The sequence below is a fragment of the Eubalaena glacialis genome, chromosome 12 (genome assembly GCF_028564815.1).
Source record: "Eubalaena glacialis isolate mEubGla1 chromosome 12, mEubGla1.1.hap2.+ XY, whole genome shotgun sequence".
Lineage (NCBI taxonomy): Eukaryota > Metazoa > Chordata > Mammalia > Artiodactyla > Balaenidae > Eubalaena > Eubalaena glacialis.
Genome location: NC_083727.1, coordinates 85,958,870 through 85,985,366, shown reverse-complemented (window position 1 = coordinate 85,985,366; position 26,497 = coordinate 85,958,870).

The following is a 26,497-nucleotide window of genomic DNA, read 5'->3' as shown; positions in this document are numbered from 1 at the left end:
CTCTGGCCGCTGTAGGCATGGGTCTGGGAAGAAAATGAGTTTTCTCTGGCTACACAGGGTGCTTCCATGGCCGGGGTGGGGCTCATCTTGCCATGCTCTAGAGCTAAAGGGAATCTCAGCGTGAGTCCTTGCCTCGAGGTAAGGCCCTGAGTAGCCATGCAGAACGGGAGGCATGCAGCTCTCTCCATGAGCTCCTAGTCGCTGTTCTGCTTTATTTGAAAGCAGGTACCCTTGGAGAACTCCTAGGCCCCTCGGGTGAGCATCATTTTCGTTCCAAGATCACTGAGTACCTCCACACCCCTGTGGGCCTGCTGAGCAACATCGAGGCCCATAGGTCCCTCGGAGGCCCTCTGTGTCTGCCGAGGGATGGGCAACACGCTGCACGTTACTTCAGGAGGGCTACGTTTCTAGAGCACTCGAACGGCATCAGAACCACATTTCTAGGCAGTCCAACATGCCCTGGAAGGCTTCGACATTGCCCTCGTTTGAGCTGCCATGAGAAAACACTCTGCTTAGAATCCTTAGAGGACCTCGTACCTGAAGTCTCTCTGCTCAAGGAGAAAGTCAGCATCCTACCATGCGGTGTCGCTCACGGGACACTCAACGTGAGGACTTGCCTCGAGGTAAGGCCCTGAGTTGCTCTGCAGAAGCGGAGGCGTGCAGCAGTTTCCATGAGGCCGCAGGCGCTCCTCTGCAGCCTTTGAACGCCAGTACGCTTTTCGGGACACCTAGGTGCCTCGCCTGGAAACCCTCTGCCCTGCAAGAACACGGAGTACCCCCAGGCTCCCCTGGCCCTACTAAACAACATCCAGGCCAGTAGGCCTTCGGACTCACACTGTGTATGCCGAGTGAGGGGCAAAACAGTACACTCTTTCTTGGGACAGCTTGATTCCCCCAGCACTACCACAGGTTCACGAGCACGGTTCTAGCAGGTTCCAACATGCCGTGGAAGTCGCACTCATTCCCTACTCTGAGCTGCACTGCAAAAAACACTAGGCTTCGCCTTCCAACCAGGACCTCCTACCTGAAGTCACGCTGCCTCCAGGAGAAAGTCGGCTTGCGTTCCTATTGCCACTAAAGCACAGTTTTTCCTGTAGCACTGCAGGCTTCTGAAGAGGCACGGGCCCAGAGGCCTAGCTAGGGCGCGCCTTGGTTGAGGCCGTTCACTACATGCAGAACACCCTGCCTCGAGAAGCTGATTCGGGGAAGGACGAAGTGTGCGCTCTGTGTCTCTTTTGACTGCTCAGAAACCACAGGGAGGTATGCTGCGTGTGCCCATGGAAATGGGGGCGCGACGGTACTAGCCTTGCTTTTCCATTTGCAAAGCCTCGTTCACGCTCCCTTGAAGCGCCCTGAAATTCTCTGCTGTTGTCAGGCCTCTGGCCGCTGTAGGCATGGGACTGGGAAGAAAATGAGTTTTCTCTGGCTACACAGGGTGCTTCCATGGCCGGGGTGGGGCTCATCTTGCCATGCTCTGGAGCTAAAGAGAATCTCAACGTGAGTCCTTGCCTCGAGGTAAGGCCCTGAGTAGCCATGAGGAAGGGAGGCATGCAGCTCTCTCCATGAGCTCTTAGTCGCTGTTCTGCTTTATTTGAAAGAAGGTAGCCATTGAGAACTCCTAGGCCCCTCGGGTGAGCATCATTTTCGTTCCAAGATCACTGAGTACCTCCACACCGCTGTGGGCCTACTGAGCAACATCGAGGCCCATAGGTCCCTCGGAGGCCCTCCGTGTCTGCCGAGTGATGGGCAACACACTGCACTCTTTCTTGGGACTTCTTGATTTACCCAGCACTCGCACAGGATCACGAGCCCCGTTCTAGCAAGGTCCAACATGCCGTGGAAGTCGCACTCTTTCCCTAGTCTGAGCTGCACTGAGAGAAACCCTCGGCTTCGCCTTCCATCCTGGACCTCGTACCTGAAGTCACCCTGCCTCCCGGAGAAAGGCGGAGTGCTTGCCTATTGCAACTGAAGCACAGTTTTCCCTGTAGCACTGCAGGCTTCTGCAGAGGCACGGGCCCAGAGGCCTAGCTAGGGCGTGCCTTGGCTGAGGCCGTTCACTAGATGCAGAACACCCTGCCTCGAGAAGTTGATTCAGGGAAGGAACCAGTGTGTGCTCTGTGTCTCTTTTGACTTGTCAGAAACCACAGGGAGGTATGCTGCGTGTGCCCATGGAAATGGGGGCGCGATGGTACTAGCCTTGCTTTTCCATTTGCAAAGCTCCACGCGTGCTGCCTTGAAGCTCCCTGAAATTCTCTGCTGTTGACTGGCCTCTGGCCGCTGTAGATATGGGTCTGGGAAGAAAATGAGTTTTCTCTGGCTACACAGGGTGCTTCCATGGCCGGGGTGGGGCTCATCTTGCCATGCTCTAGAGCTAAAGGGAATCTCAGCGTGAGTCCTTGCCTCGAGGTAAGGCCCTGAGTAGCCATGCAGAACGGGAGGCATGCAGCTCTCTCCATGAGCTCCTAGTCGCTGTTCTGCTTTATTTGAAAGCAGGTACCCTTGGAGAACTCCTAGGCCCCTCGGGTGAGCATCATTTTCGTTCCAAGATCACTGAGTACCTCCACACCCCTGTGGGCCTGCTGAGCAACATCGAGGCCCATAGGTCCCTCGGAGGCCCTCTGTGTCTGCCGAGGGATGGGCAACACGCTGCACGTTACTTCAGGAGGGCTACGTTTCTAGAGCACTCGAACGGCATCAGAACCACATTTCTAGGCAGTCCAACATGCCCTGGAAGGCTTCGACATTGCCCTCGTTTGAGCTGCCATGAGAAAACACTCTGCTTAGAATCCTTAGAGGACCTCGTACCTGAAGTCTCTCTGCTCAAGGAGAAAGTCAGCATCCTACCATGCGGTGTCGCTCACGGGACACTCAACGTGAGGACTTGCCTCGAGGTAAGGCCCTGAGTTGCTCTGCAGAAGCGGAGGCGTGCAGCAGTTTCCATGAGGCCGCAGGCGCTCCTCTGCAGCCTTTGAACGCCAGTACGCTTTTCGGGACACCTAGGTGCCTCGCCTGGAAACCCTCTGCCCTGCAAGAACACGGAGTACCCCCAGGCTCCCCTGGCCCTACTAAACAACATCCAGGCCAGTAGGCCTTCGGACTCACACTGTGTATGCCGAGTGAGGGGCAAAACAGTACACTCTTTCTTGGGACAGCTTGATTCCCCCAGCACTACCACAGGTTCACGAGCACGGTTCTAGCAGGTTCCAACATGCCGTGGAAGTCGCACTCATTCCCTACTCTGAGCTGCACTGCAAAAAACACTAGGCTTCGCCTTCCAACCAGGACCTCCTACCTGAAGTCACGCTGCCTCCAGGAGAAAGTCGGCTTGCGTTCCTATTGCCACTAAAGCACAGTTTTTCCTGTAGCACTGCAGGCTTCTGAAGAGGCACGGGCCCAGAGGCCTAGCTAGGGCGCGCCTTGGTTGAGGCCGTTCACTACATGCAGAACACCCTGCCTCGAGAAGCTGATTCGGGGAAGGACGAAGTGTGCGCTCTGTGTCTCTTTTGACTGCTCAGAAACCACAGGGAGGTATGCTGCGTGTGCCCATGGAAATGGGGGCGCGACGGTACTAGCCTTGCTTTTCCATTTGCAAAGCCCCGTTCACGCTCCCTTGAAGCGCCCTGAAATTCTCTGCTGTTGTCAGGCCTCTGGCCGCTGTAGGCATGGGACTGGGAAGAAAATGAGTTTTCTCTGGCTACACAGGGTGCTTCCATGGCCGGGGTGGGGCTCATCTTGCCATGCTCTAGAGCTAAAGAGAATCTCAACGTGAGTCCTTGCCTCGAGGTAAGGCCCTGAGTAGCCATGCAGGAAGGGAGGCATGCAGCTCTCTCCATGAGCTCTTAGTCGCTGTTCTGCTTTATTTGAAAGAAGGTAGCCATTGAGAACTCCTAGGCCCCTCGGGTGAGCATCATTTTCGTTCCAAGATCACTGAGTACCTCCACACCGCTGTGGGCCTACTGAGCAACATCGAGGCCCATAGGTCCCTCGGAGGCCCTCCGTGTCTGCCGAGTGATGGGCAACACACTGCACTCTTTCTTGGGACTTCTTGATTTACCCAGCACTCGCACAGGATCACGAGCCCCGTTCTAGCAAGGTCCAACATGCCGTGGAAGTCGCACTCTTTCCCTAGTCTGAGCTGCACTGAGAGAAACCCTCGGCTTCGCCTTCCATCCTGGACCTCGTACCTGAAGTCACCCTGCCTCCCGGAGAAAGGCGGAGTGCTTGCCTATTGCAACTGAAGCACAGTTTTCCCTGTAGCACTGCAGGCTTCTGCAGAGGCACGGGCCCAGAGGCCTAGCTAGGGCGTGCCTTGGCTGAGGCCGTTCACTAGATGCAGAACACCCTGCCTCGAGAAGTTGATTCAGGGAAGGAACCAGTGTGTGCTCTGTGTCTCTTTTGACTTGTCAGAAACCACAGGGAGGTATGCTGCGTGTGCCCATGGAAATGGGGGCGCGATGGTACTAGCCTTGCTTTTCCATTTGCAAAGCTCCACGCGTGCTGCCTTGAAGCTCCCTGAAATTCTCTGCTGTTGACTGGCCTCTGGCCGCTGTAGGCATGGGTCTGGGAAGAAAATGAGTTTTCTCTGGCTACACAGGGTGCTTCCATGGCCGGGGTGGGGCTCATCTTGCCATGCTCTAGAGCTAAAGGGAATCTCAGCGTGAGTCCTTGCCTCGAGGTAAGGCCCTGAGTAGCCATGCAGAACGGGAGGCATGCAGCTCTCTCCATGAGCTCCTAGTCGCTGTTCTGCTTTATTTGAAAGCAGGTACCCTTGGAGAACTCCTAGGCCCCTCGGGTGAGCATCATTTTCGTTCCAAGATCACTGAGTACCTCCACACCCCTGTGGGCCTGCTGAGCAACATCGAGGCCCATAGGTCCCTCGGAGGCCCTCTGTGTCTGCCGAGGGATGGGCAACACGCTGCACGTTACTTCAGGAGGGCTACGTTTCTAGAGCACTCGAACGGCATCAGAACCACATTTCTAGGCAGTCCAACATGCCCTGGAAGGCTTCGACATTGCCCTCGTTTGAGCTGCCATGAGAAAACACTCTGCTTAGAATCCTTAGAGGACCTCGTACCTGAAGTCTCTCTGCTCAAGGAGAAAGTCAGCATCCTACCATGCGGTGTCGCTCACGGGACACTCAACGTGAGGACTTGCCTCGAGGTAAGGCCCTGAGTTGCTCTGCAGAAGCGGAGGCGTGCAGCAGTTTCCATGAGGCCGCAGGCGCTCCTCTGCAGCCTTTGAACGCCAGTACGCTTTTCGGGACACCTAGGTGCCTCGCCTGGAAACCCTCTGCCCTGCAAGAACACGGAGTACCCCCAGGCTCCCCTGGCCCTACTAAACAACATCCAGGCCAGTAGGCCTTCGGACTCACACTGTGTATGCCGAGTGAGGGGCAAAACAGTACACTCTTTCTTGGGACAGCTTGATTCCCCCAGCACTACCACAGGTTCACGAGCACGGTTCTAGCAGGTTCCAACATGCCGTGGAAGTCGCACTCATTCCCTACTCTGAGCTGCACTGCAAAAAACACTAGGCTTCGCCTTCCAACCAGGACCTCCTACCTGAAGTCACGCTGCCTCCAGGAGAAAGTCGGCTTGCGTTCCTATTGCCACTAAAGCACAGTTTTTCCTGTAGCACTGCAGGCTTCTGAAGAGGCACGGGCCCAGAGGCCTAGCTAGGGCGCGCCTTGGTTGAGGCCGTTCACTACATGCAGAACACCCTGCCTCGAGAAGCTGATTCGGGGAAGGACGAAGTGTGCGCTCTGTGTCTCTTTTGACTGCTCAGAAACCACAGGGAGGTATGCTGCGTGTGCCCATGGAAATGGGGGCGCGACGGTACTAGCCTTGCTTTTCCATTTGCAAAGCCCCGTTCACGCTCCCTTGAAGCGCCCTGAAATTCTCTGCTGTTGTCAGGCCTCTGGCCGCTGTAGGCATGGGACTGGGAAGAAAATGAGTTTTCTCTGGCTACACAGGGTGCTTCCATGGCCGGGGTGGGGCTCATCTTGCCATGCTCTAGAGCTAAAGAGAATCTCAACGTGAGTCCTTGCCTCGAGGTAAGGCCCTGAGTAGCCATGCAGGAAGGGAGGCATGCAGCTCTCTCCATGAGCTCTTAGTCGCTGTTCTGCTTTATTTGAAAGAAGGTAGCCATTGAGAACTCCTAGGCCCCTCGGGTGAGCATCATTTTCGTTCCAAGATCACTGAGTACCTCCACACCGCTGTGGGCCTACTGAGCAACATCGAGGCCCATAGGTCCCTCGGAGGCCCTCCGTGTCTGCCGAGTGATGGGCAACACACTGCACTCTTTCTTGGGACTTCTTGATTTACCCAGCACTCGCACAGGATCACGAGCCCCGTTCTAGCAAGGTCCAACATGCCGTGGAAGTCGCACTCTTTCCCTAGTCTGAGCTGCACTGAGAGAAACCCTCGGCTTCGCCTTCCATCCTGGACCTCGTACCTGAAGTCACCCTGCCTCCCGGAGAAAGGCGGAGTGCTTGCCTATTGCAACTGAAGCACAGTTTTCCCTGTAGCACTGCAGGCTTCTGCAGAGGCACGGGCCCAGAGGCCTAGCTAGGGCGTGCCTTGGCTGAGGCCGTTCACTAGATGCAGAACACCCTGCCTCGAGAAGTTGATTCAGGGAAGGAACCAGTGTGTGCTCTGTGTCTCTTTTGACTTGTCAGAAACCACAGGGAGGTATGCTGCGTGTGCCCATGGAAATGGGGGCGCGATGGTACTAGCCTTGCTTTTCCATTTGCAAAGCTCCACGCGTGCTGCCTTGAAGCTCCCTGAAATTCTCTGCTGTTGACTGGCCTCTGGCCGCTGTAGGCATGGGTCTGGGAAGAAAATGAGTTTTCTCTGGCTACACAGGGTGCTTCCATGGCCGGGGTGGGGCTCATCTTGCCATGCTCTAGAGCTAAAGGGAATCTCAGCGTGAGTCCTTGCCTCGAGGTAAGGCCCTGAGTAGCCATGCAGAACGGGAGGCATGCAGCTCTCTCCATGAGCTCCTAGTCGCTGTTCTGCTTTATTTGAAAGCAGGTACCCTTGGAGAACTCCTAGGCCCCTCGGGTGAGCATCATTTTCGTTCCAAGATCACTGAGTACCTCCACACCCCTGTGGGCCTGCTGAGCAACACCGAGGCCCATAGGTCCCTCGGAGGCCCTCTGTGTCTGCCGAGGGATGGGCAACACGCTGCACGTTGCTTCAGGAGAGCTCCATTTCCGGAGCACTCGCACAGCATTAGAACCACATTTCTAGGCAGTCCAGCATGCCCTGGAAGGCTTCGACATTGCCCTCGTTTGAGCTGCCATGAGAAAACACTCTGCTTAGAATTCTTAGAGGACCTCGTACCTGAAGTCTCTCTGCTCAAGGAGAAAGTCAGCATCCTACCATGCGGTGTCGCTCACGGGACACTCAACGTGAGGACTTGCCTCGAGGTAAGGCCCTGAGTTGCTCTGCAGAAGCGGAGGCGTGCAGCAGTTTCCATGAGGCCGCAGGCGCTCCTCTGCAGCCTTTGAACGCCAGTACGCTTTTCGGGACACCTAGGTGCCTCGCCTGGAAACCCTCTGCCCTGCAAGAACACGGAGTACCCCCAGGCTCCCCTGGCCCTACTAAACAACATCCAGGCCAGTAGGCCTTCGGACTCACACTGTGTATGCCGAGTGAGGGGCAAAACAGTACACTCTTTCTTGGGACAGCTTGATTCCCCCAGCACTACCACAGGTTCACGAGCACGGTTCTAGCAGGTTCCAACATGCCGTGGAAGTCGCACTCATTCCCTACTCTGAGCTGCACTGCAAAAAACACTAGGCTTCGCCTTCCAACCAGGACCTCCTACCTGAAGTCACGCTGACTCCAGGAGAAAGTCGGCTTGCGTTCCTATTGCCACTAAAGCACAGTTTTTCCTGTAGCACTGCAGGCTTCTGAAGAGGCACGGGCCCAGAGGCCTAGCTAGGGCGCGCCTTGGTTGAGGCCGTTCACTACATGCAGAACACCCTGCCTCGAGAAGCTGATTCGGGGAAGGACGAAGTGTGCGCTCTGTGTCTCTTTTGACTGCTCAGAAACCACAGGGAGGTATGCTGCGTGTGCCCATGGAAATGGGGGCGCGACGGTACTAGCCTTGCTTTTCCATTTGCAAAGCCCCGTTCACGCTCCCTTGAAGCGCCCTGAAATTCTCTGCTGTTGTCAGGCCTCTGGCCGCTGTAGGCATGGGACTGGGAAGAAAATGAGTTTTCTCTGGCTACACAGGGTGCTTCCATGGCCGGGGTGGGGCTCATCTTGCCATGCTCTAGAGCTAAAGAGAATCTCAACGTGAGTCCTTGCCTCGAGGTAAGGCCCTGAGTAGCCATGCAGGAAGGGAGGCATGCAGCTCTCTCCATGAGCTCTTAGTCGCTGTTCTGCTTTATTTGAAAGAAGGTAGCCATTGAGAACTCCTAGGCCCCTCGGGTGAGCATCATTTTCGTTCCAAGATCACTGAGTACCTCCACACCGCTGTGGGCCTACTGAGCAACATCGAGGCCCATAGGTCCCTCGGAGGCCCTCCGTGTCTGCCGAGTGATGGGCAACACACTGCACTCTTTCTTGGGACTTCTTGATTTACCCAGCACTCGCACAGGATCACGAGCCCCGTTCTAGCAAGGTCCAACATGCCGTGGAAGTCGCACTCTTTCCCTAGTCTGAGCTGCACTGAGAGAAACCCTCGGCTTCGCCTTCCATCCTGGACCTCGTACCTGAAGTCACCCTGCCTCCCGGAGAAAGGCGGAGTGCTTGCCTATTGCAACTGAAGCACAGTTTTCCCTGTAGCACTGCAGGCTTCTGCAGAGGCACGGGCCCAGAGGCCTAGCTAGGGCGTGCCTTGGCTGAGGCCGTTCACTAGATGCAGAACACCCTGCCTCGAGAAGTTGATTCAGGGAAGGAACCAGTGTGTGCTCTGTGTCTCTTTTGACTTGTCAGAAACCACAGGGAGGTATGCTGCGTGTGCCCATGGAAATGGGGGCGCGATGGTACTAGCCTTGCTTTTCCATTTGCAAAGCTCCACGCGTGCTGCCTTGAAGCTCCCTGAAATTCTCTGCTGTTGACTGGCCTCTGGCCGCTGTAGGCATGGGTCTGGGAAGAAAATGAGTTTTCTCTGGCTACACAGGGTGCTTCCATGGCCGGGGTGGGGCTCATCTTGCCATGCTCTAGAGCTAAAGGGAATCTCAGCGTGAGTCCTTGCCTCGAGGTAAGGCCCTGAGTAGCCATGCAGAACGGGAGGCATGCAGCTCTCTCCATGAGCTCCTAGTCGCTGTTCTGCTTTATTTGAAAGCAGGTACCCTTGGAGAACTCCTAGGCCCCTCGGGTGAGCATCATTTTCGTTCCAAGATCACTGAGTACCTCCACACCCCTGTGGGCCTGCTGAGCAACATCGAGGCCCATAGGTCCCTCGGAGGCCCTCTGTGTCTGCCGAGGGATGGGCAACACGCTGCACGTTACTTCAGGAGGGCTACGTTTCTAGAGCACTCGAACGGCATCAGAACCACATTTCTAGGCAGTCCAACATGCCCTGGAAGGCTTCGACATTGCCCTCGTTTGAGCTGCCATGAGAAAACACTCTGCTTAGAATCCTTAGAGGACCTCGTACCTGAAGTCTCTCTGCTCAAGGAGAAAGTCAGCATCCTACCATGCGGTGTCGCTCACGGGACACTCAACGTGAGGACTTGCCTCGAGGTAAGGCCCTGAGTTGCTCTGCAGAAGCGGAGGCGTGCAGCAGTTTCCATGAGGCCGCAGGCGCTCCTCTGCAGCCTTTGAACGCCAGTACGCTTTTCGGGACACCTAGGTGCCTCGCCTGGAAACCCTCTGCCCTGCAAGAACACGGAGTACCCCCAGGCTCCCCTGGCCCTACTAAACAACATCCAGGCCAGTAGGCCTTCGGACTCACACTGTGTATGCCGAGTGAGGGGCAAAACAGTACACTCTTTCTTGGGACAGCTTGATTCCCCCAGCACTACCACAGGTTCACGAGCACGGTTCTAGCAGGTTCCAACATGCCGTGGAAGTCGCACTCATTCCCTACTCTGAGCTGCACTGCAAAAAACACTAGGCTTCGCCTTCCAACCAGGACCTCCTACCTGAAGTCACGCTGCCTCCAGGAGAAAGTCAGCTTGCGTTCCTATTGCCACTAAAGCACAGTTTTTCCTGTAGCACTGCAGGCTTCTGAAGAGGCACGGGCCCAGAGGCCTAGCTAGGGCGCGCCTTGGTTGAGGCCGTTCACTACATGCAGAACACCCTGCCTCGAGAAGCTGATTCGGGGAAGGACGAAGTGTGCGCTCTGTGTCTCTTTTGACTGCTCAGAAACCACAGGGAGGTATGCTGCGTGTGCCCATGGAAATGGGGGCGCGACGGTACTAGCCTTGCTTTTCCATTTGCAAAGCCTCGTTCACGCTCCCTTGAAGCGCCCTGAAATTCTCTGCTGTTGTCAGGCCTCTGGCCGCTGTAGGCATGGGACTGGGAAGAAAATGAGTTTTCTCTGGCTACACAGGGTGCTTCCATGGCCGGGGTGGGGCTCATCTTGCCATGCTCTGGAGCTAAAGAGAATCTCAACGTGAGTCCTTGCCTCGAGGTAAGGCCCTGAGTAGCCATGAGGAAGGGAGGCATGCAGCTCTCTCCATGAGCTCTTAGTCGCTGTTCTGCTTTATTTGAAAGAAGGTAGCCATTGAGAACTCCTAGGCCCCTCGGGTGAGCATCATTTTCGTTCCAAGATCACTGAGTACCTCCACACCGCTGTGGGCCTACTGAGCAACATCGAGGCCCATAGGTCCCTCGGAGGCCCTCCGTGTCTGCCGAGTGATGGGCAACACACTGCACTCTTTCTTGGGACTTCTTGATTTACCCAGCACTCGCACAGGATCACGAGCCCCGTTCTAGCAAGGTCCAACATGCCGTGGAAGTCGCACTCTTTCCCTAGTCTGAGCTGCACTGAGAGAAACCCTCGGCTTCGCCTTCCATCCTGGACCTCGTACCTGAAGTCACCCTGCCTCCCGGAGAAAGGCGGAGTGCTTGCCTATTGCAACTGAAGCACAGTTTTCCCTGTAGCACTGCAGGCTTCTGCAGAGGCACGGGCCCAGAGGCCTAGCTAGGGCGTGCCTTGGCTGAGGCCGTTCACTAGATGCAGAACACCCTGCCTCGAGAAGTTGATTCAGGGAAGGAACCAGTGTGTGCTCTGTGTCTCTTTTGACTTGTCAGAAACCACAGGGAGGTATGCTGCGTGTGCCCATGGAAATGGGGGCGCGATGGTACTAGCCTTGCTTTTCCATTTGCAAAGCTCCACGCGTGCTGCCTTGAAGCTCCCTGAAATTCTCTGCTGTTGACTGGCCTCTGGCCGCTGTAGGCATGGGTCTGGGAAGAAAATGAGTTTTCTCTGGCTACACAGGGTGCTTCCATGGCCGGGGTGGGGCTCATCTTGCCATGCTCTAGAGCTAAAGGGAATCTCAGCGTGAGTCCTTGCCTCGAGGTAAGGCCCTGAGTAGCCATGCAGAACGGGAGGCATGCAGCTCTCTCCATGAGCTCCTAGTCGCTGTTCTGCTTTATTTGAAAGCAGGTACCCTTGGAGAACTCCTAGGCCCCTCGGGTGAGCATCATTTTCGTTCCAAGATCACTGAGTACCTCCACACCCCTGTGGGCCTGCTGAGCAACATCGAGGCCCATAGGTCCCTCGGAGGCCCTCTGTGTCTGCCGAGGGATGGGCAACACGCTGCACGTTACTTCAGGAGGGCTACGTTTCTAGAGCACTCGAACGGCATCAGAACCACATTTCTAGGCAGTCCAACATGCCCTGGAAGGCTTCGACATTGCCCTCGTTTGAGCTGCCATGAGAAAACACTCTGCTTAGAATCCTTAGAGGACCTCGTACCTGAAGTCTCTCTGCTCAAGGAGAAAGTCAGCATCCTACCATGCGGTGTCGCTCACGGGACACTCAACGTGAGGACTTGCCTCGAGGTAAGGCCCTGAGTTGCTCTGCAGAAGCGGAGGCGTGCAGCAGTTTCCATGAGGCCGCAGGCGCTCCTCTGCAGCCTTTGAACGCCAGTACGCTTTTCGGGACACCTAGGTGCCTCGCCTGGAAACCCTCTGCCCTGCAAGAACACGGAGTACCCCCAGGCTCCCCTGGCCCTACTAAACAACATCCAGGCCAGTAGGCCTTCGGACTCACACTGTGTATGCCGAGTGAGGGGCAAAACAGTACACTCTTTCTTGGGACAGCTTGATTCCCCCAGCACTACCACAGGTTCACGAGCACGGTTCTAGCAGGTTCCAACATGCCGTGGAAGTCGCACTCATTCCCTACTCTGAGCTGCACTGCAAAAAACACTAGGCTTCGCCTTCCAACCAGGACCTCCTACCTGAAGTCACGCTGCCTCCAGGAGAAAGTCGGCTTGCGTTCCTATTGCCACTAAAGCACAGTTTTTCCTGTAGCACTGCAGGCTTCTGAAGAGGCACGGGCCCAGAGGCCTAGCTAGGGCGCGCCTTGGTTGAGGCCGTTCACTACATGCAGAACACCCTGCCTCGAGAAGCTGATTCGGGGAAGGACGAAGTGTGCGCTCTGTGTCTCTTTTGACTGCTCAGAAACCACAGGGAGGTATGCTGCGTGTGCCCATGGAAATGGGGGCGCGACGGTACTAGCCTTGCTTTTCCATTTGCAAAGCCCCGTTCACGCTCCCTTGAAGCGCCCTGAAATTCTCTGCTGTTGTCAGGCCTCTGGCCGCTGTAGGCATGGGACTGGGAAGAAAATGAGTTTTCTCTGGCTACACAGGGTGCTTCCATGGCCGGGGTGGGGCTCATCTTGCCATGCTCTGGAGCTAAAGAGAATCTCAACGTGAGTCCTTGCCTCGAGGTAAGGCCCTGAGTAGCCATGCAGGAAGGGAGGCATGCAGCTCTCTCCATGAGCTCTTAGTCGCTGTTCTGCTTTATTTGAAAGAAGGTAGCCATTGAGAACTCCTAGGCCCCTCGGGTGAGCATCATTTTCGTTCCAAGATCACTGAGTACCTCCACACCGCTGTGGGCCTACTGAGCAACATCGAGGCCCATAGGTCCCTCGGAGGCCCTCCGTGTCTGCCGAGTGATGGGCAACACACTGCACTCTTTCTTGGGACTTCTTGATTTACCCAGCACTCGCACAGGATCACGAGCCCCGTTCTAGCAAGGTCCAACATGCCGTGGAAGTCGCACTCTTTCCCTAGTCTGAGCTGCACTGAGAGAAACCCTCGGCTTCGCCTTCCATCCTGGACCTCGTACCTGAAGTCACCCTGCCTCCCGGAGAAAGGCGGAGTGCTTGCCTATTGCAACTGAAGCACAGTTTTCCCTGTAGCACTGCAGGCTTCTGCAGAGGCACGGGCCCAGAGGCCTAGCTAGGGCGTGCCTTGGCTGAGGCCGTTCACTAGATGCAGAACACCCTGCCTCGAGAAGTTGATTCAGGGAAGGAACCAGTGTGTGCTCTGTGTCTCTTTTGACTTGTCAGAAACCACAGGGAGGTATGCTGCGTGTGCCCATGGAAATGGGGGCGCGATGGTACTAGCCTTGCTTTTCCATTTGCAAAGCTCCACGCGTGCTGCCTTGAAGCTCCCTGAAATTCTCTGCTGTTGACTGGCCTCTGGCCGCTGTAGGCATGGGTCTGGGAAGAAAATGAGTTTTCTCTGGCTACACAGGGTGCTTCCATGGCCGGGGTGGGGCTCATCTTGCCATGCTCTAGAGCTAAAGGGAATCTCAGCGTGAGTCCTTGCCTCGAGGTAAGGCCCTGAGTAGCCATGCAGAACGGGAGGCATGCAGCTCTCTCCATGAGCTCCTAGTCGCTGTTCTGCTTTATTTGAAAGCAGGTACCCTTGGAGAACTCCTAGGCCCCTCGGGTGAGCATCATTTTCGTTCCAAGATCACTGAGTACCTCCACACCCCTGTGGGCCTGCTGAGCAACATCGAGGCCCATAGGTCCCTCGGAGGCCCTCTGTGTCTGCCGAGGGATGGGCAACACGCTGCACGTTACTTCAGGAGGGCTACGTTTCTAGAGCACTCGAACGGCATCAGAACCACATTTCTAGGCAGTCCAACATGCCCTGGAAGGCTTCGACATTGCCCTCGTTTGAGCTGCCATGAGACAACACTCTGCTTAGAATCCTTAGAGGACCTCGTACCTGAAGTCTCTCTGCTCAAGGAGAAAGTCAGCATCCTACCATGCGGTGTCGCTCACGGGACACTCAACGTGAGGACTTGCCTCGAGGTAAGGCCCTGAGTTGCTCTGCAGAAGCGGAGGCGTGCAGCAGTTTCCATGAGGCCGCAGGCGCTCCTCTGCAGCCTTTGAACGCCAGTACGCTTTTCGGGACACCTAGGTGCCTCGCCTGGAAACCCTCTGCCCTGCAAGAACACGGAGTACCCCCAGGCTCCCCTGGCCCTACTAAACAACATCCAGGCCAGTAGGCCTTCGGACTCACACTGTGTATGCCGAGTGAGGGGCAAAACAGTACACTCTTTCTTGGGACAGCTTGATTCCCCCAGCACTACCACAGGTTCACGAGCACGGTTCTAGCAGGTTCCAACATGCCGTGGAAGTCGCACTCATTCCCTACTCTGAGCTGCACTGCAAAAAACACTAGGCTTCGCCTTCCAACCAGGACCTCCTACCTGAAGTCACGCTGCCTCCAGGAGAAAGTCAGCTTGCGTTCCTATTGCCACTAAAGCACAGTTTTTCCTGTAGCACTGCAGGCTTCTGAAGAGGCACGGGCCCAGAGGCCTAGCTAGGGCGCGCCTTGGTTGAGGCCGTTCACTACATGCAGAACACCCTGCCTCGAGAAGCTGATTCGGGTAAGGACGAAGTGTGCGCTCTGTGTCTCTTTTGACTGCTCAGAAACCACAGGGAGGTATGCTGCGTGTGCCCATGGAAATGGGGGCGCGACGGTACTAGCCTTGCTTTTCCATTTGCAAAGCCCCGTTCACGCTCCCTTGAAGCGCCCTGAAATTCTCTGCTGTTGTCAGGCCTCTGGCCGCTGTAGGCATGGGACTGGGAAGAAAATGAGTTTTCTCTGGCTACACAGGGTGCTTCCATGGCCGGGGTGGGGCTCATCTTGCCATGCTCTGGAGCTAAAGAGAATCTCAACGTGAGTCCTTGCCTCGAGGTAAGGCCCTGAGTAGCCATGAGGAAGGGAGGCATGCAGCTCTCTCCATGAGCTCTTAGTCGCTGTTCTGCTTTATTTGAAAGAAGGTAGCCATTGAGAACTCCTAGGCCCCTCGGGTGAGCATCATTTTCGTTCCAAGATCACTGAGTACCTCCACACCGCTGTGGGCCTACTGAGCAACATCGAGGCCCATAGGTCCCTCGGAGGCCCTCCGTGTCTGCCGAGTGATGGGCAACACACTGCACTCTTTCTTGGGACTTCTTGATTTACCCAGCACTCGCACAGGATCACGAGCCCCGTTCTAGCAAGGTCCAACATGCCGTGGAAGTCGCACTCTTTCCCTAGTCTGAGCTGCACTGAGAGAAACCCTCGGCTTCGCCTTCCATCCTGGACCTCGTACCTGAAGTCACCCTGCCTCCCGGAGAAAGGCGGAGTGCTTGCCTATTGCAACTGAAGCACAGTTTTCCCTGTAGCACTGCAGGCTTCTGCAGAGGCACGGGCCCAGAGGCCTAGCTAGGGCGTGCCTTGGCTGAGGCCGTTCACTAGATGCAGAACACCCTGCCTCGAGAAGTTGATTCAGGGAAGGAACCAGTGTGTGCTCTGTGTCTCTTTTGACTTGTCAGAAACCACAGGGAGGTATGCTGCGTGTGCCCATGGAAATGGGGGCGCGATGGTACTAGCCTTGCTTTTCCATTTGCAAAGCTCCACGCGTGCTGCCTTGAAGCTCCCTGAAATTCTCTGCTGTTGACTGGCCTCTGGCCGCTGTAGGCATGGGTCTGGGAAGAAAATGAGTTTTCTCTGGCTACACAGGGTGCTTCCATGGCCGGGGTGGGGCTCATCTTGCCATGCTCTAGAGCTAAAGGGAATCTCAGCGTGAGTCCTTGCCTCGAGGTAAGGCCCTGAGTAGCCATGCAGAACGGGAGGCATGCAGCTCTCTCCATGAGCTCCTAGTCGCTGTTCTGCTTTATTTGAAAGCAGGTACCCTTGGAGAACTCCTAGGCCCCTCGGGTGAGCATCATTTTCGTTCCAAGATCACTGAGTACCTCCACACCCCTGTGGGCCTGCTGAGCAACATCGAGGCCCATAGGTCCCTCGGAGGCCCTCTGTGTCTGCCGAGGGATGGGCAACACGCTGCACGTTACTTCAGGAGGGCTACGTTTCTAGAGCACTCGAACGGCATCAGAACCACATTTCTAGGCAGTCCAACATGCCCTGGAAGGCTTCGACATTGCCCTCGTTTGAGCTGCCATGAGACAACACTCTGCTTAGAATCCTTAGAGGACCTCGTACCTGAAGTCTCTCTGCTCAAGGAGAAAGTCAGCATCCTACCATGCGGTGTCGCTCACGGGACACTCAACGTGAGGACTTGCCTCGAGGTAAGGCCCTGAGTTGCTCTGCAGAAGCGGAGGCGTGCAGCAGTTTCCATGAGGCCGCAGGCGCTCCTCTGCAGCCTTTGAACGCCAGTACGCTTTTCGGGACACCTAGGTGCCTCGCCTGGAAACCCTCTGCCCTGCAAGAACACGGAGTACCCCCAGGCTCCCCTGGCCCTACTAAACAACATCCAGGCCAGTAGGCCTTCGGACTCACACTGTGTATGCCGAGTGAGGGGCAAAACAGTACACTCTTTCTTGGGACAGCTTGATTCCCCCAGCACTACCACAGGTTCACGAGCACGGTTCTAGCAGGTTCCAACATGCCGTGGAAGTCGCACTCATTCCCTACTCTGAGCTGCACTGCAAAAAACACTAGGCTTCGCCTTCCAACCAGGACCTCCTACCTGAAGTCACGCTGCCTCCAGGAGAAAGTCGGCTTGCGTTCCTATTGCCACTAAAGCACAGTTTTTCCTGTAGCACTGCAGGCTTCTGAAGAGGCACGGGCCCAGAGGCCTAGCTAGGGCGCGCCTTGGTTGAGGCCGTTCACTACATGCAGAACACCCTGCCTCGAGAAGCTGATTCGGGGAAGGACGAAGTGTGCGCTCTGTGTCTCTTTTGACTGCTCAGAAACCACAGGGAGGTATGCTGCGTGTGCCCATGGAAATGGGGGCGCGACGGTACTAGCCTTGCTTTTCCATTTGCAAAGCCCCGTTCACGCTCCCTTGAAGCGCCCTGAAATTCTCTGCTGTTGTCAGGCCTCTGGCCGCTGTAGGCATGGGACTGGGAAGAAAATGAGTTTTCTCTGGCTACACAGGGTGCTTCCATGGCCGGGGTGGGGCTCATCTTGCCATGCTCTGGAGCTAAAGAGAATCTCAACGTGAGTCCTTGCCTCGAGGTAAGGCCCTGAGTAGCCATGAGGAAGGGAGGCATGCAGCTCTCTCCATGAGCTCTTAGTCGCTGTTCTGCTTTATTTGAAAGAAGGTAGCCATTGAGAACTCCTAGGCCCCTCGGGTGAGCATCATTTTCGTTCCAAGATCACTGAGTACCTCCACACCGCTGTGGGCCTACTGAGCAACATCGAGGCCCATAGGTCCCTCGGAGGCCCTCCGTGTCTGCCGAGTGATGGGCAACACACTGCACTCTTTCTTGGGACTTCTTGATTTACCCAGCACTCGCACAGGATCACGAGCCCCGTTCTAGCAAGGTCCAACATGCCGTGGAAGTCGCACTCTTTCCCTAGTCTGAGCTGCACTGAGAGAAACCCTCGGCTTCGCCTTCCATCCTGGACCTCGTACCTGAAGTCACCCTGCCTCCCGGAGAAAGGCGGAGTGCTTGCCTATTGCAACTGAAGCACAGTTTTCCCTGTAGCACTGCAGGCTTCTGCAGAGGCACGGGCCCAGAGGCCTAGCTAGGGCGTGCCTTGGCTGAGGCCGTTCACTAGATGCAGAACACCCTGCCTCGAGAAGTTGATTCAGGGAAGGAACCAGTGTGTGCTCTGTGTCTCTTTTGACTTGTCAGAAACCACAGGGAGGTATGCTGCGTGTGCCCATGGAAATGGGGGCGCGATGGTACTAGCCTTGCTTTTCCATTTGCAAAGCTCCACGCGTGCTGCCTTGAAGCTCCCTGAAATTCTCTGCTGTTGACTGGCCTCTGGCCGCTGTAGGCATGGGTCTGGGAAGAAAATGAGTTTTCTCTGGCTACACAGGGTGCTTCCATGGCCGGGGTGGGGCTCATCTTGCCATGCTCTACAGCTAAAGGGAATCTCAGCGTGAGTCCTTGCCTCGAGGTAAGGCCCTGAGTAGCCATGCAGAACGGGAGGCATGCAGCTCTCTCCATGAGCTCCTAGTCGCTGTTCTGCTTTATTTGAAAGCAGGTACCCTTGGAGAACTCCTAGGCCCCTCGGGTGAGCATCATTTTCGTTCCAAGATCACTGAGTACCTCCACACCCCTGTGGGCCTGCTGAGCAACATCGAGGCCCATAGGTCCCTCGGAGGCCCTCTGTGTCTGCCGAGGGATGGGCAACACGCTGCACGTTACTTCAGGAGGGCTACGTTTCTAGAGCACTCGAACGGCATCAGAACCACATTTCTAGGCAGTCCAACATGCCCTGGAAGGCTTCGACATTGCCCTCGTTTGAGCTGCCATGAGAAAACACTCTGCTTAGAATCCTTAGAGGACCTCGTACCTGAAGTCTCTCTGCTCAAGGAGAAAGTCAGCATCCTACCATGCGGTGTCGCTCACGGGACACTCAACGTGAGGACTTGCCTCGAGGTAAGGCCCTGAGTTGCTCTGCAGAAGCGGAGGCGTGCAGCAGTTTCCATGAGGCCGCAGGCGCTCCTCTGCAGCCTTTGAACGCCAGTACGCTTTTCGGGACACCTAGGTGCCTCGCCTGGAAACCCTCTGCCCTGCAAGAACACGGAGTACCCCCAGGCTCCCCTGGCCCTACTAAACAACATCCAGGCCAGTAGGCCTTCGGACTCACACTGTGTATGCCGAGTGAGGGGCAAAACAGTACACTCTTTCTTGGGACAGCTTGATTCCCCCAGCACTACCACAGGTTCACGAGCACGGTTCTAGCAGGTTCCAACATGCCGTGGAAGTCGCACTCATTCCCTACTCTGAGCTGCACTGCAAAAAACACTAGGCTTCGCCTTCCAACCAGGACCTCCTACCTGAAGTCACGCTGCCTCCAGGAGAAAGTCGGCTTGCGTTCCTATTGCCACTAAAGCACAGTTTTTCCTGTAGCACTGCAGGCTTCTGAAGAGGCACGGGCCCAGAGGCCTAGCTAGGGCGCGCCTTGGTTGAGGCCGTTCACTACATGCAGAACACCCTGCCTCGAGAAGCTGATTCGGGGAAGGACGAAGTGTGCGCTCTGTGTCTCTTTTGACTGCTCAGAAACCACAGGGAGGTATGCTGCGTGTGCCCATGGAAATGGGGGCGCGACGGTACTAGCCTTGCTTTTCCATTTGCAAAGCCCCGTTCACGCTCCCTTGAAGCGCCCTGAAATTCTCTGCTGTTGTCAGGCCTCTGGCCGCTGTAGGCATGGGACTGGGAAGAAAATGAGTTTTCTCTGGCTACACAGGGTGCTTCCATGGCCGGGGTGGGGCTCATCTTGCCATGCTCTGGAGCTAAAGAGAATCTCAACGTGAGTCCTTGCCTCGAGGTAAGGCCCTGAGTAGCCATGCAGGAAGGGAGGCATGCAGCTCTCTCCATGAGCTCTTAGTCGCTGTTCTGCTTTATTTGAAAGAAGGTAGCCATTGAGAACTCCTAGGCCCCTCGGGTGAGCATCATTTTCGTTCCAAGATCACTGAGTACCTCCACACCGCTGTGGGCCTACTGAGCAACATCGAGGCCCATAGGTCCCTCGGAGGCCCTCCGTGTCTGCCGAGTGATGGGCAACACACTGCACTCTTTCTTGGGACTTCTTGATTTACCCAGCACTCGCACAGGATCACGAGCCCCGTTCTAGCAAGGTCCAACATGCCGTGGAAGTCGCACTCTTTCCCTAGTCTGAGCTGCACTGAGAGAAACCCTCGGCTTCGCCTTCCATCCTGGACCTCGTACCTGAAGTCACCCTGCCTCCCGGAGAAAGGCGGAGTGCTTGCCTATTGCAACTGAAGCACAGTTTTCCCTGTAGCACTGCAGGCTTCTGCAGAGGCACGGGCCCAGAGGCCTAGCTAGGGCGTGCCTTGGCTGAGGCCGTTCACTAGATGCAGAACACCCTGCCTCGAGAAGTTGATTCAGGGAAGGAACCAGTGTGTGCTCTGTGTCTCTTTTGACTTGTCAGAAACCACAGGGAGGTATGCTGCGTGTGCCCATGGAAATGGGGGCGCGATGGTACTAGCCTTGCTTTTCCATTTGCAAAGCTCCACGCGTGCTGCCTTGAAGCTCCCTGAAATTCTCTGCTGTTGACTGGCCTCTGGCCGCTGTAGGCATGGGTCTGGGAAGAAAATGAGTTTTCTCTGGCTACACAGGGTGCTTCCATGGCCGGGGTGGGGCTCATCTTGCCATGCTCTAGAGTTAAAGGGAATCTCAGCGTGAGTCCTTGCCTCGAGGTAAGGCCCTGAGTAGCCATGCAGAACGGGAGGCATGCAGCTCTCTCCATGAGCTCCTAGTCGCTGTTCTGCTTTATTTGAAAGCAGGTACCCTTGGAGAACTCCTAGGCCCCTCGGGTGAGCATCATTTTCGTTCCAAGATCACTGAGTACCTCCACACCCCTGTGGGCCTGCTGAGCAACATCGAGGCCCATAGGTCCCTCGGAGGCCCTCTGTGTCTGCCGAGGGATGGGCAACACGCTGCACGTTACTTCAGGAGGGCTACGTTTCTAGAGCACTCGAACGGCATCAGAACCACATTTCTAGGCAGTCCAACATGCCCTGGAAGGCTTCGACATTGCCCTCGTTTGAGCTGCCATGAGACAACACTCTGCTTAGAATCCTTAGAGGACCTCGTACCTGAAGTCTCTCTGCTCAAGGAGAAAGTCAGCATCCTACCATGCGGTGTCGCTCACGGGACACTCAACGTGAGGACTTGCCTCGAGGTAAGGCCCTGAGTTGCTCTGCAGAAGCGGAGGCGTGCAGCAGTTTCCATGAGGCCGCAGGCGCTCCTCTGCAGCCTTTGAACGCCAGTACGCTTTTCGGGACACCTAGGTGCCTCGCCTGGAAACCCTCTGCCCTGCAAGAACACGGAGTACCCCCAGGCTCCCCTGGCCCTACTAAACAACATCCAGGCCAGTAGGCCTTCGGACTCACACTGTGTATGCCGAGTGAGGGGCAAAACAGTACACTCTTTCTTGGGACAGCTTGATTCCCCCAGCACTACCACAGGTTCACGAGCACGGTTCTAGCAGGTTCCAACATGCCGTGGAAGTCGCACTCATTCCCTACTCTGAGCTGCACTGCAAAAAACACTAGGCTTCGCCTTCCAACCAGGACCTCCTACCTGAAGTCACGCTGCCTCCAGGAGAAAGTCGGCTTGCGTTCCTATTGCCACTAAAGCACAGTTTTTCCTGTAGCACTGCAGGCTTCTGAAGAGGCACGGGCCCAGAGGCCTAGCTAGGGCGCGCCTTGGTTGAGGCCGTTCACTACATGCAGAACACCCTGCCTCGAGAAGCTGATTCGGGGAAGGACGAAGTGTGCGCTCTGTGTCTCTTTTGACTGCTCAGAAACCACAGGGAGGTATGCTGCGTGTGCCCATGGAAATGGGGGCGCGACGGTACTAGCCTTGCTTTTCCATTTGCAAAGCCCCGTTCACGCTCCCTTGAAGCGCCCTGAAATTCTCTGCTGTTGTCAGGCCTCTGGCCGCTGTAGGCATGGGACTGGGAAGAAAATGAGTTTTCTCTGGCTACACAGGGTGCTTCCATGGCCGGGGTGGGGCTCATCTTGCCATGCTCTGGAGCTAAAGAGAATCTCAACGTGAGTCCTTGCCTCGAGGTAAGGCCCTGAGTAGCCATGCAGGAAGGGAGGCATGCAGCTCTCTCCATGAGCTCTTAGTCGCTGTTCTGCTTTATTTGAAAGAAGGTAGCCATTGAGAACTCCTAGGCCCCTCGGGTGAGCATCATTTTCGTTCCAAGATCACTGAGTACCTCCACACCGCTGTGGGCCTACTGAGCAACATCGAGGCCCATAGGTCCCTCGGAGGCCCTCCGTGTCTGCCGAGTGATGGGCAACACACTGCACTCTTTCTTGGGACTTCTTGATTTACCCAGCACTCGCACAGGATCACGAGCCCCGTTCTAGCAAGGTCCAACATGCCGTGGAAGTCGCACTCTTTCCCTAGTCTGAGCTGCACTGAGAGAAACCCTCGGCTTCGCCTTCCATCCTGGACCTCGTACCTGAAGTCACCCTGCCTCCCGGAGAAAGGCGGAGTGCTTGCCTATTGCAACTGAAGCACAGTTTTCCCTGTAGCACTGCAGGCTTCTGCAGAGGCACGGGCCCAGAGGCCTAGCTAGGGCGTGCCTTGGCTGAGGCCGTTCACTAGATGCAGAACACCCTGCCTCGAGAAGTTGATTCAGGGAAGGAACCAGTGTGTGCTCTGTGTCTCTTTTGACTTGTCAGAAACCACAGGGAGGTATGCTGCGTGTGCCCATGGAAATGGGGGCGCGATGGTACTAGCCTTGCTTTTCCATTTGCAAAGCTCCACGCGTGCTGCCTTGAAGCTCCCTGAAATTCTCTGCTGTTGACTGGCCTCTGGCCGCTGTAGGCATGGGTCTGGGAAGAAAATGAGTTTTCTCTGGCTACACAGGGTGCTTCCATGGCCGGGGTGGGGCTCATCTTGCCATGCTCTAGAGCTAAAGGGAATCTCAGCGTGAGTCCTTGCCTCGAGGTAAGGCCCTGAGTAGCCATGCAGAACGGGAGGCATGCAGCTCTCTCCATGAGCTCCTAGTCGCTGTTCTGCTTTATTTGAAAGCAGGTACCCTTGGAGAACTCCTAGGCCCCTCGGGTGAGCATCATTTTCGTTCCAAGATCACTGAGTACCTCCACACCCCTGTGGGCCTGCTGAGCAACATCGAGGCCCATAGGTCCCTCGGAGGCCCTCTGTGTCTGCCGAGGGATGGGCAACACGCTGCACGTTACTTCAGGAGGGCTACGTTTCTAGAGCACTCGAACGGCATCAGAACCACATTTCTAGGCAGTCCAACATGCCCTGGAAGGCTTCGACATTGCCCTCGTTTGAGCTGCCATGAGAAAACACTCTGCTTAGAATCCTTAGAGGACCTCGTACCTGAAGTCTCTCTGCTCAAGGAGAAAGTCAGCATCCTACCATGCGGTGTCGCTCACGGGACACTCAACGTGAGGACTTGCCTCGAGGTAAGGCCCTGAGTTGCTCTGCAGAAGCGGAGGCGTGCAGCAGTTTCCATGAGGCCGCAGGCGCTCCTCTGCAGCCTTTGAACGCCAGTACGCTTTTCGGGACACCTAGGTGCCTCGCCTGGAAACCCTCTGCCCTGCAAGAACACGGAGTACCCCCAGGCTCCCCTGGCCCTACTAAACAACATCCAGGCCAGTAGGCCTTCGGACTCACACTGTGTATGCCGAGTGAGGGGCAAAACAGTACACTCTTTCTTGGGACAGCTTGATTCCCCCAGCACTACCACAGGTTCACGAGCACGGTTCTAGCAGGTTCCAACATGCCGTGGAAGTCGCACTCATTCCCTACTCTGAGCTGCACTGCAAAAAACACTAGGCTTCGCCTTCCAACCAGGACCTCCTACCTGAAGTCACGCTGCCTCCAGGAGAAAGTCGGCTTGCGTTCCTATTGCCACTAAAGCACAGTTTTTCCTGTAGCACTGCAGGCTTCTGAAGAGGCACGGGCCCAGAGGCCTAGCTAGGGCGCGCCTTGGTTGAGGCCGTTCACTACATGCAGAACACCCTGCCTCGAGAAGCTGATTCGGGGAAGGACGAAGTGTGCGCTCTGTGTCTCTTTTGACTGCTCAGAAACCACAGGGAGGTATGCTGCGTGTGCCCATGGAAATGGGGGCGCGACGGTACTAGCCTTGCTTTTCCATTTGCAAAGCCCCGTTCACGCTCCCTTGAAGCGCCCTGAAATTCTCTGCTGTTGTCAGGCCTCTGGCCGCTGTAGGCATGGGACTGGGAAGAAAATGAGTTTTCTCTGGCTACACAGGGTGCTTCCATGGCCGGGGTGGGGCTCATCTTGCCATGCTCTGGAGCTAAAGAGAATCTCAACGTGAGTCCTTGCCTCGAGGTAAGGCCCTGAGTAGCCATGCAGGAAGGGAGGCATGCAGCTCTCTCCATGAGCTCTTAGTCGCTGTTCTGCTTTATTTGAAAGAAGGTAGCCATTGAGAACTCCTAGGCCCCTCGGGTGAGCATCATTTTCGTTCCAAGATCACTGAGTACCTCCACACCGCTGTGGGCCTACTGAGCAACATCGAGGCCCATAGGTCCCTCGGAGGCCCTCCGTGTCTGCCGAGTGATGGGCAACACACTGCACTCTTTCTTGGGACTTCTTGATTTACCCAGCACTCGCACAGGATCACGAGCCCCGTTCTAGCAAGGTCCAACATGCCGTGGAAGTCGCACTCTTTCCCTAGTCTGAGCTGCACTGAGAGAAACCCTCGGCTTCGCCTTCCATCCTGGACCTCGTACCTGAAGTCACCCTGCCTCCCGGAGAAAGGCGGAGTGCTTGCCTATTGCAACTGAAGCACAGTTTTCCCTGTAGCACTGCAGGCTTCTGCAGAGGCACGGGCCCAGAGGCCTAGCTAGGGCGTGCCTTGGCTGAGGCCGTTCACTAGATGCAGAACACCCTGCCTCGAGAAGTTGATTCAGGGAAGGAACCAGTGTGTGCTCTGTGTCTCTTTTGACTTGTCAGAAACCACAGGGAGGTATGCTGCGTGTGCCCATGGAAATGGGGGCGCGATGGTACTAGCCTTGCTTTTCCATTTGCAAAGCTCCACGCGTGCTGCCTTGAAGCTCCCTGAAATTCTCTGCTGTTGACTGGCCTCTGGCCGCTGTAGGCATGGGTCTGGGAAGAAAATGAGTTTTCTCTGGCTACACAGGGTGCTTCCATGGCCGGGGTGGGGCTCATCTTGCCATGCTCTAGAGTTAAAGGGAATCTCAGCGTGAGTCCTTGCCTCGAGGTAAGGCCCTGAGTAGCCATGCAGAACGGGAGGCATGCAGCTCTCTCCATGAGCTCCTAGTCGCTGTTCTGCTTTATTTGAAAGCAGGTACCCTTGGAGAACTCCTAGGCCCCTCGGGTGAGCATCATTTTCGTTCCAAGATCACTGAGTACCTCCACACCCCTGTGGGCCTGCTGAGCAACATCGAGGCCCATAGGTCCCTCGGAGGCCCTCTGTGTCTGCCGAGGGATGGGCAACACGCTGCACGTTACTTCAGGAGGGCTACGTTTCTAGAGCACTCGAACGGCATCAGAACCACATTTCTAGGCAGTCCAACATGCCCTGGAAGGCTTCGACATTGCCCTCGTTTGAGCTGCCATGAGACAACACTCTGCTTAGAATCCTTAGAGGACCTCGTACCTGAAGTCTCTCTGCTCAAGGAGAAAGTCAGCATCCTACCATGCGGTGTCGCTCACGGGACACTCAACGTGAGGACTTGCCTCGAGGTAAGGCCCTGAGTTGCTCTGCAGAAGCGGAGGCGTGCAGCAGTTTCCATGAGGCCGCAGGCGCTCCTCTGCAGCCTTTGAACGCCAGTACGCTTTTCGGGACACCTAGGTGCCTCGCCTGGAAACCCTCTGCCCTGCAAGAACACGGAGTACCCCCAGGCTCCCCTGGCCCTACTAAACAACATCCAGGCCAGTAGGCCTTCGGACTCACACTGTGTATGCCGAGTGAGGGGCAAAACAGTACACTCTTTCTTGGGACAGCTTGATTCCCCCAGCACTACCACAGGTTCACGAGCACGGTTCTAGCAGGTTCCAACATGCCGTGGAAGTCGCACTCATTCCCTACTCTGAGCTGCACTGCAAAAAACACTAGGCTTCGCCTTCCAACCAGGACCTCCTACCTGAAGTCACGCTGCCTCCAGGAGAAAGTCGGCTTGCGTTCCTATTGCCACTAAAGCACAGTTTTTCCTGTAGCACTGCAGGCTTCTGAAGAGGCACGGGCCCAGAGGCCTAGCTAGGGCGCGCCTTGGTTGAGGCCGTTCACTACATGCAGAACACCCTGCCTCGAGAAGCTGATTCGGGGAAGGACGAAGTGTGCGCTCTGTGTCTCTTTTGACTGCTCAGAAACCACAGGGAGGTATGCTGCGTGTGCCCATGGAAATGGGGGCGCGACGGTACTAGCCTTGCTTTTCCATTTGCAAAGCCTCGTTCACGCTCCCTTGAAGCGCCCTGAAATTCTCTGCTGTTGTCAGGCCTCTGGCCGCTGTAGGCATGGGACTGGGAAGAAAATGAGTTTTCTCTGGCTACACAGGGTGCTTCCATGGCCGGGGTGGGGCTCATCTTGCCATGCTCTGGAGCTAAAGAGAATCTCAACGTGAGTCCTTGCCTCGAGGTAAGGCCCTGAGTAGCCATGAGGAAG